Consider the following 11027-nt stretch of genomic DNA (forward strand, 5'->3'; position numbering starts at 1 on the left):
CGACTGGTAGCCCTGGAGAAAGAACTGAATGCCATGGCTGAGGAAGAAGCAGAAAACAAATCAGCTGGCTTGTGCGGGTCTGAAACATTGAGGTGCACGTCTCCTGCTACCCTTTCTGAAGAAATTCCGAACTCAGGGGCATATGCCGGTGAAGCTGCGCCCCTGATCTCATGTCTGAACCGGTCGACGTCCCTTTGCCACCGCAGAGAATGCCCCCTGACCTTGCGTCTGATCCGGTCGATGCGCCTTTGCCGCCGCAGAGAAGGCCCTCTCATGGTCGTCCAAAATCTCAGAGCATGAAATCGGTGCTAGAGCAGAAAGGGAAGAAGCCAGCGGTGACCTGCGCCGTGTGCGGTTCTGAAGAACACCATACCGAGGAATGTGAATGTCTGCAGATGCCTGAGCGCAGCGATAGCAGCGAAGACAGCGAGCCTGAACATCCGGACCCCGCACCGTCAGGTTCGTGTGTTCGTAGGGCGCAGCCGATGAGGCCCAACAAAAGGCAGTCTGAAACTGAAGCTTCAGATGTGTGTGTCAGTAAGACTGCCGCTGCACCATGGTTTTCTCGAGGAACAACGCAGCATCATGGTCTCCGCCACAACGGGGCGTCTTCGTCGGCTAATGCCATTGATCGCACACCAAAGATGAAGCCTCTCGCTCCACCACGCAGATGCAGCGTCTGTGGCGAGAAAGGACACTACAAATCTTCTTGCCCTGATCACGATGCCAGTCCAAAGCCGGCCCAAACTCGTCGATGCAAAAAATGTGGGATCGGAAAGCACAACTCCAGGACCTGCACTGTGCTCCCCCAATTCAAACGACCTCGTCGCGGAGACTAGATACAAACTGGACACAACTGCCTTGCTTTACATCTTTCTTCTAGTTCTTTGATCAGCATCAGACCATGGTATTGGGTGCCGAACTGAGTTGTTGTTTTTATGAGATCTCTTGTTTTATCAACCGCAACTGTGCTTGAATATTTGTATCCTTGCCATTGTTGTATTATGCATGACCGGCTTGACCAAATACTTTGTATTGCTTGCACTTAGTTCTCTGAAGTTAAATGCCTAAAACATATTTGTGTCTACTGTGATGGCCCATCAGAATTCATCTAAGTCTTGTTTGAAGGGCGTCGTTCTGGAAACAAGTAGTCACCTGTGTCTAGATTGGATGGTGCAAGAGCAAGGAAAAAAATATTATGCATATCTTTCCACCTCGTCTATGCACTTGTCTCCAGCTTGGAAAAACATAATGGTTCAGAACTTTGGAGATTGTAACTTTGGAGATCCAATAAAGAGCAGAACTCGGACAATAGACAGATTGGTATTTTGAGACTGACTGCATTTAGATTCCAGGGTTCAGACAAATAGCTCCCCCAGGTCACTTTGACAAGGAGTGATGGTCGTAGTGTCTCTGTGAGAATACAGGAAGTTTGACTAGCTAAACTAGCTGGTACATGAACTTACCTAGCTAATACAGTAACTTATAACTAGCTAGTACTCCACGCGCACTGGTGTCCGTATTACTTCTGTTCACATAAACGTGCTTGTGAAGTGCAGAAACTGCGGAAAACCGGCAACTTCAGACTGAGTGCTCGTTGTCGTATCTCTGTCCATTGCCATTTCGCTGCTGCAACCACAACTTGCAATGACTGGTCAAAACGCGGCAGCTCGCATGATTAGGCGTAGCACCACAAAGGCAACTAATAAAGTGAAAAGAAAATCTGCAGTTTGTTAAGTAAACTAGCTGTGAAGCACCTGAAGTTGCTCTGAAGAATGGATGGCACTTGTACCGTTCAGAAACTTCAGAAAAAATGGACGAGACCACATGTGCTCCACATGCAGAAAATTCTGGAACGTCCTCGGCTTTCTCTGTTTTGGCTTCAGGTTCCAAAGATGCTGCTAGCGTCATTGCACATGGAGCCTTGTCCCCTCCTTGTACTCACGTACAGCAGCATGGACCGCTGCATGCTAACAGTTGCATAGCTTTTCTCTGACACATGGGCTGCAAAACACACCACAAACACCTCTTTAGTTTAACCCTCACATGGTCAGCACGGATCACGGCGCATGCATTGTGTGGCTATGATAGCTATGTCCCTAGAAAGCTATGGTAGGCACAATTTTGCCTATATATATATATATACTAGGTATATGCCCGTGCGTTGCACCGGGAGTTGATTTCTTTTTGACGCGACAGGGGAGCATACGGGCACACATGATGCCAATAAAATAACAAAAATGAGATTATGTTTTAGTTATGAAGCATGGAACTTCTGACAACTTTGTCCTGAGATATTCTAAAGCCAAAGAATATCACAGAGGGAAATCAAATTATCTGAACGACATGATGTTATTTCCCAAAAGAAGTTAGCTTTACATTTAAAATTTAAAATTTCCAATTGGTCCTCTTTATATGTAAATAAAAAGGTGGGTGTCAATATTACAATACACTTGCCAAACATGTTTCTCTACGAAGAACTATCACCAAGAATCACCTGCCAATAATAAAAACTGAGAGCAAATCTGCAAAATAATAAATTGTTAACAATACCTTGAATAATATAAATCTCACTGTTCTTGCACACCCTTGAGAGCATACCATATTTTCCCTTCAGACTATACTCTCGTCTATGAACATAAAAAGAAAACAATAGAAACTAAATTCAAGTCTGCATAATAACACAAAGCATCATTAAAAGTTTAGTAATATAATTACCTTTTTTTTGTACACCATGTGAATGGAGACACACCATACCATCCTTGTTACCTTTTGACTGCTCTTCTATTTGTGAGAATTCCAGTAAGTAGATGGCAATTTAGCAAAGGAGCTCACTTAACAGTTTGTATAGTGCATGTAGAAGCTGATCCGCCTGTTGCTAATACGATGAATGCAAGGAGCTCACCTCGGTGGGTGCGACGGACATGGTGAACGTAGCGCGGAGGCAACGGCGGCCGTGGCGCAGCGTCACCGAGAGGACGGCCTTGAGGTGCTTTACACCGGTGAGCCCATCCCGGCTGCCGTCGCCGACGTATACAGGTTCTCTTCCACGACTGATGAACGTGCCCACAAAGGATCGGCCAGAGAGAGAAGAAAGAGATATATGCACACAAATGATTGGCCAGAGATAGAAAAAAGAGATATATGCAGGATCGGTCAGAGATAGAAGAAAGAGATATATGCAGCAACCTAGAGATTCTTTTTCATTGGCGCCAGGTAAAACATGCATGGTCATAGAAGAAAGGAAGTGATTGAAAGAGGGAAGGAGATTGATCACCGTTTGATTGAAAGAAGGAAGGAGATTGATCACGTCATGAAGAAATTGATTGCCATGCATGAATTGATTGCGTTTGGATTGATTACGCCTGGTTACCTTATGTGAATTACTCTATTTGTTTACCAAAGATAGAGGAGGGAGAAAAGAAAATCGGTAGGAAGAAAACCGGTGGGGAGAAAACCGCTGGAGGGAGAAAAGAAAATCGCTCGAGGGCAGGGGGAGTCGTACCACAGGGTTGGACGAAGAGGGGGAACGTAAGAGGGGAAACGGAACACTCCGTTTCTTTTAGATAGTAGATATATATATATATATATAGTGTTACTATTCTTCACCCAGGGTGCAGAATAAGTTATTCTTCACCCGAGGTAATCTTACGATCGCTTTTAAATAAAAAACATTTAGAATATAAATAATTACATGCATATTGATTTAATATGTAAAATTTGATATAAAAAAGCAAAAATATAGGTTATAAGACCAGAAAAATCACATTTTATGTATGTTTTACATTATGTTTTTACATTCATAATTTTACGTAACATAAAATATTTTTTACGGCAAGTACACATTTTCTTACGTTCTCTTTTTATGTATGAAATAAGACAAAATTTACGAAACGTAAAAATACGGTGCATTGAGGTCAAAATAGAGAGGGGGTGAAGAATAACTATTCCTCACCCAGGATGACGAATAGCGTGTGTGTGTCTATATATATATATATATATATATATATATATATATATAGGTAAAATGTTTGGGGCATCTAGGTGCCTGGGCACCTGGCTGGGCTTTAATTAATGCCTCATGGATTCAAACCCATTAAATTTTGCATGTAAGATTTTCCATATGTGATACTAGCACGCATGCATATATTTCCAAACAATACATCCATCCATAACTTCCCTTCCATGCATGATCGTCCTTTGATTGGTCCAAAATAAAAATATATACCTTAGTAACAGACAACATGCTTGATATACCCAAGGTACGGTAGATGGAAATGATATACCAAGGAAATATACAAAATCAAAGGGCATAGGTATGGAGAACTGATGAAGATACATGGTACGTTGGTCTCAAAGGATATATGTAGGTATCACATACTCTCCACTATGTATGAAAAACTAATGGAGATACACGATGTTGGGCTCGATTTAAAAAAAAATACCCACATACGTATTGTCTTATAATGTGGGTATATAATACCTTGTAATTTTCTTAAATGTCTTAAACATCTATGGGTATATGATACCTTCAATTCTTAAAATATTTACATTGAGTCGCAAGTATTCGTATGGACGTTATATTCTATTCCCACAAATAAATGGACGTTATATCCTAACTAGTGGATAGCCATTTTTTGTATGATATATTCATCGTACGTATCACATACTCTCTACTGTGTATAAAGAACTGATGGTTCTACCATTTTTTATTTTTTATTGTGTTGTTTAATAATTTTTGGGCACGTCAATAGTTTTGCTAATATTCTTTTTATATCAATTTTTATATATTTTAAATATGGTAACTTTTTCTGTGGTATATTATTGCTAGCTGTGTCACATATCATGGGTATATATTTTTTGGAATATGCTTTATGGCTATGTCACACTCATTTACTTTTATAATGTAAAATGCATTGTATATGACATACCCACAATATTTAAAAATATTTGTGGGTATTTGATTCTTTGGAATGCTTTTCTAAAGTGACAAAAGAACACATTGCATTTTTATATGATAGTTTTCTAATAGGTATCTGATAATAAAAGTGGAAAATGTTTCAGCCACGAGACAACTGTGGGTATGTGAAATTTATGGATATGCATGAGATATTTTGTCTAATATGTGAACTACGAATTATTCTCCTTAAACACATTACTAGCATTTGTTTAAATTAGATTATTGAAAAAAAACGTCCCACATAACAGTACCATATACCTCCTATTAATACTCGCACGAAAAAATATCTCCATATACCAAAGAACATGAACGCATACAAATCATGAGGCATTTATTTCTGATTTCTCTCTCCTATTTACATTAATGACTCCAAATATGCAACGTCACCATGCATGTTATTCTCTTTCCTTTTTTCTACTACAGAATTGTGGATCCGTGTGCATGAGCCTTATCTATGGTATCCAAGTAGCGTTTAATGCATTAATACACATACCCATTGCAATAGCACACATCTAAATGCAATCGAACGGTGGAAAGGCAAGGAGCCTGGGCACCTAGGTGTCCCAAACTGCCGGTTGAACGCGCAAGGAAAAGCTGTCCACAAGCCGAGCGCGCCGACGGACACGAGCAAAGCTTGCCGAGGGACACGAGCAGAGGCCGGCACAGTGATACATGGCAAATAAGATGAACTGTGCGAGCGATGTCAGAGACATCAAACGCGAATTAGATTAGAGTTGCATGTGAGATACGTGGCATACAGTTGATCCATCCGAGCTGTTTGTGATGGAATAAGTCGTGTGTGTTGCGGGCAAACGCTTGCTGGTATATAACCTTAAATTTAACCAAAAAAGTGTTAATGTATGTTACAAAAACTGTATAGCTGGAAAGTATGTTCCAATAAGACTCCAACGATATAATCTTTGGCGTCATGCACTCGTATTTTATTAGTTAAATCCTACTTATAAATCAGGACGGGGTATAGTAGGTAACTAAACCGTAAATGTTTTTTTGTATTAATCGTATGTGTACGTGTCCTTTCGTCCTCCTCTCCCATGTCTTGTCACCCCGCTGCCGCAGACGGCTTACAGCGCAAGCTTGCGCAACGCGCGGGGGCGTTCTTTTTGCCAAACGGTGACACCAATGAATCGTCGGTGAGCCCGTTCCTGCGCAATCTCGCAGGTTCCCGCGCAAGCTTCCCACCCGACTCGGTGAAATCCCAGAAAATCCCAATGCTTACCGGCCTGCTATAAAAACCCTCACGGCTAGCGAGTCATGCGTCGCATTTTCCCATCCCTCCCTGTAGCTTATCTCATGTGCTTCTCCCAAGATCGCCAATGGCACCGGTCCGTCGTCGTCGCTTAGCCACTCCGCCGTCATTAGAGGACAGCTCCAGCAAGGAGGCTACACCGCTACGGCGGCACAGTCCCTGGCATAGTGTAGTGCGTGTGGCGTCCCTGTTGGGTGTGTGTGGAACACCCACCACACGCTCCACCACCGCTGCCCGTCGGCAGCTGTTGCCGGCCATCGTTGCTGCCACACCACCGTCGAAAGCCAGGGCCATCTCCCGCTCCACCGCCGCGGCCCGAAGGCGGGAGGTGGCCGTAGTGGCCGTGATACGTCTCCAAGGTATCTATAATTTTTGATTGTTCCATGCTGTTTTATTATCAATCTTGGATGTTTTATAATCATTTTATAGTAATTTTGTATAATGTTTTGATACTAACCTATTGACATAGTGCCAAGTGCCAGTTGCTTATTTTTCTATGTTTTTTACATCGCAGAAAATCAATATCAAACGGAGTCCAAATGCCACGAAACTTCACAGAGATTTTTTATGGGCCAGAAGGAAGGCAATGGGCCCTGGTTGCACCTGGGGCCAACCCATCAGGGCGTGCCAGGAGGCCTTGGCGCGCCTCGGTGGGCTGTGCCCACCTCGGGTGCCCCCCTGACCGCCTCTTTGCTCTATAAATACCCCAAAAATACCAGAACCCTAGGGGAGTCGACGAAATATTCATCCAGCCGCCACAGAGTCCAGAATCACCATATGCAATCTAGACACCATCACAGAAGGGTTCACCACTTCCATTGGTGCCTCTCCGATGATGCGTGAGTAGTTCTTTGTAGACCTTCGGGTCCGTAGTTAGTAGCTAGATGGCTTCATCTCTCTCTCTCTCTTGATCCTGAATACAATGGTCTCTTTGAGATCCATATGATGTAACTCTTTTGCGGTGTGTTTGTTGGGATCGATGAACTTCGAGTTTATGATCAGATCTATGTTTTTATATCTATGAAAGTATTTGAGTTTCTTTGATCTCTTTTATGCGTGATCTCTTATAGCCTCGTATTTCTTCTCCGATATTTGGGTTTTGTCTGGCCAACTTGATCTATTTATCTTGCAATGGGAAGAGGTGCCCGGTAGTGGGTTCGATCTTACGGTGCTTGATCCCAGTGACAGAAAGGGAACCGACACGTATGTATCGTTGCCACTAAGGATAAAAAGACGAGATCTATATCTACCGCCATATAGATAAACGGATCTTGTCTACATCATGTCATCGTTCTTATTGAATTACTCTATTTTTCCATGAACTTAATACACTAGATGCATGCTGGATAGTGGTTGATGTGTGGAGTAACAGTAGTAGATGCAGGCAGGAGTCGGTCTACTAATCTTGGACGTGATGCCTATGTAATGATCATTGCCTGGATATCGTCATAATTATTTGAAGTTCTATCAATTGCCCAACAGTAATTTGTTCACCCACCGTTTGCTATTTTTCTCGAGAGAAGCCACTAGTGAAACCTGCGGCCCCGGGTCTTCTTTCTCATATATTTGCCTTTGCGATCTACTTTTCTCTTGCATTTATTTTCAGATCTATTAAAACAGAAATCCAAAAATACCTTGCTGCAATTTATTTTATTTGGCATCCGATCTATCAATTTACTACAATTTACCTCACGCCTGTTTGCCTATCTTGAGGCGTTGTACCCCGTAAGGGATTGACAACCCCTTTAACACGTTGGGTTGCGAGGTGTTGTTATTTGTGTGCTGGTGCTGCTTACGTTGAGTTGCTTGGTTCTCCTACTGGTTCGATACCTTGGTTTCATAACTGAGGAAAATACCTACCGTCGCTGTGGTACATCATCGCTCCCTCTCCAGGGAAATACCGACGTAGTTCCAGCTACCATCAAGGAGAATTTCTGGCGTCGTTGCTGGGGAGAATCAAGTCAAGATAGCCTCCCGTGAACACACCATTTAAACATAACCAGGTTCCTAATCATAAATCTCATCTCCTCGCAATTTAAATTATTTGCCATGTGTCTCTCGTTTTCCTCTCCCCCACTTCACAAAAATTTGTCGTTTTATTCGCCTCTCTTTTTCCGTTCGTCGTTTTCCTGCCGGATCTATTTTTGTGTGCGTTCTTGTTTGCGTAGTCATGATGTCTCAAAGAAAAAAGTATGATGTTCCTTACCCAAATATTTTGCTTGAAATTGAGGAAAGTACTAAAGAATATATGACTACACAATTTGAGCATAATAAGTATTTTACCGAAGAACTTAAGGAGCACTCCGGTGTGCTAGATGCTATTACAATACTACTTGATGATATTAGTAGATAAGTTTGCAATCTCCAATCTAAGTATGCTTTTGCCGAAAATTTGTTAGGAAAAATATCCTATGCACAAGCTACCTTAGTGAATCAAATGGCCGCTAAACCAATCTCATTAGAGGATAAAAGTGATGAAGATCTTAAAATGATTGGTGTTTCTTCTATTGATTCCTTGTTTATTAAAGTTAAGAGTGATGAAAAAGGGACTGGAGAAGAGTTAACTTTAGGTAGAAGGCGTCCCAATATTTTGGAGGGTGAAAATCTTGTTGAGAAAATGGATGAAAGTGGGTTTGGAGAGGTCAAAACTCTAGCTAGTGATGCACCCACTCTTTTGTATTACAAAGACTTTTATTATGATAGTTTCTCTTTGATTGGTTGTATTTCTTTATTGCAATCCATGATAAATTCACCCCATGCTTTTGAACAAAACAAAGCTTTTACTAAACATATTGTTGATGCTATGATGAAAGCTTTGGAAGAAAAGTTGGAATTAGAAGTTTCAATTCCTAGAAAATTACATGATCAGTGGGAACCTACTATCAAATTCAAGATTAAAAATTATGAATGTTTTGCTTTGTGTGACTTGGGTGCTAGTGTTTCCACAATTCCGAAATCTTTATGTGATGTGCTTGGTCTTACCAATCTTGAAGAATGTTCCTTGAATTTGCACTTGGAGGATTCTACTATTAAAAAGCCTATGGGAAGAATTAATGATGTTCTTATTATTGCAAATAGGAATTATGTGCACATAGATTTTATTGTTCTTGATATTGATTGCAATCCGTGTTGTCCAATTATTCTTGGTAGACCGTTTTTACGCACTATCGGTGCCGTGATTGATATGCAAGAATGCAATATTAAGTTCCAATTTCCTTTGAGGAAAGGTATGGAAAACTTTCCTAGAACTAGAATCAAGCCACCTTATGAATCAATCATGAGGGCATCTTATGGATCTCGAACCAAAGATGACAAAACTTAGATCCATGCTTTATGCCTAGCTAAGGGCATAAAACTATAACGCTTGTTGGGAGGCAACCCACTGAATAAAATTTATTTTTGCTTTTTGCTTTCTGTTCTTGAGTGTTAGCACAATTATGCTACTATTATAATTGTGTTTTTATGTGTTAATTAGTTTTTGTGCCAAGTAAAGCCTTTAGGATCTTCTTGGGCAATAGTTGTTTGATCTTGCTGAAAAACAGAAACTTTTACGCTCACAAAACTAATTTTCATGTTTACCAGGGAGAGATAAAATACCCATTCCACCTGCAGTAGATTAATATACAAATTTCTCAGGTTGTCCTAAGTTTTCAGAGTTTTTGGTGTTACAAAAGTATTCGAAATAGTCAGATTGCTACAGACTATTTTGTTTTGACATATTCTGTTTTCTTTGTGTTGTATGCTTATTTTGATGACTCTATGGTTTTCTTTGATGAGTTTTTGCCATAGAAAAGTTGGAATACAGTAGATATAATACAAAAAAATTAATTGGTTTGATACAACACTTATAGTAGTGGTTTATTATTCTTATACTAATGGATCTCACGAAGGCTTTGTTGAGTTTTGTGTGATTGAAGTTTTCATGTTTTGGGTTATCTTACGATGGATGAAGGAAGGATGTAAGAGCCTAAGCTTGGGGATGCCCCAGCATCCCAAGATATTATCCAAGCATGAGCAACCAACTAAGCTTGGGGATGCCCCCGAGTGGCATCCCCGGTTTCTTCCAACAACTATCGGTATTTTACTCGAGACTATATTTTTATTCATCACATGATATGTGTTTTGCTTGGAGCGTCTTGTATGATATGTGTCTTTAAGTGTTTTATTTTGTGTTTTAAGTCATCAATCCTTGCTGGACACACCTTTTTGAGAGAGCCAAAATTATGTCATGACTTGTTAGAGTTGCTCTCTATGCTTCACTTAAATCTTTTATGATCTCGGACTTGCTCTAGTGCTTCACTTATATCTTTTTGAGCATGGTGTGCTTTGTTATTTTTGAAGAAATGCTCTCTTGCTTCACTTAGATTTGTTTGAGAGTTAGTAAAATTTTGAAGAAATTCTCTCTTGCTTCACTTAAATTGTTTTGAGAGAAAGAAAAATTTTCATGCTCATGATCTTCACTTATATTTATTTGAGCTTATGAAAAGCAACACATGAAAATTAGTGCAAAAGTGATAGATATCCAAGAAGGATAAAGAAAAGAAAATGTCATGAAGATCATTGGACAAAATAAACTTGATTCTTAGTAATAGTTTTGAGATATGATGATGTGATATGTGAGTCATCTTGATGAGTAATTATGCTTTAGTAGGAATATTGGTGTTAAGGTTTGTGATTCCCTATGCATGCACGAAAGTCAATAATCATGCAATGAAAATTATATCCTACTTATGGTGCATTATTTGATGTTAATTATGCTTAATGCTTGCTTATGAGATTATTCATTTCTTGGTTGGTCCC

Source organism: Triticum urartu, chromosome 2A, assembly GCF_056163025.1.
Source record: "Triticum urartu cultivar PI428250 chromosome 2A, HENAU_Tu73, whole genome shotgun sequence".
NCBI lineage: Eukaryota > Viridiplantae > Streptophyta > Magnoliopsida > Poales > Poaceae > Triticum > Triticum urartu.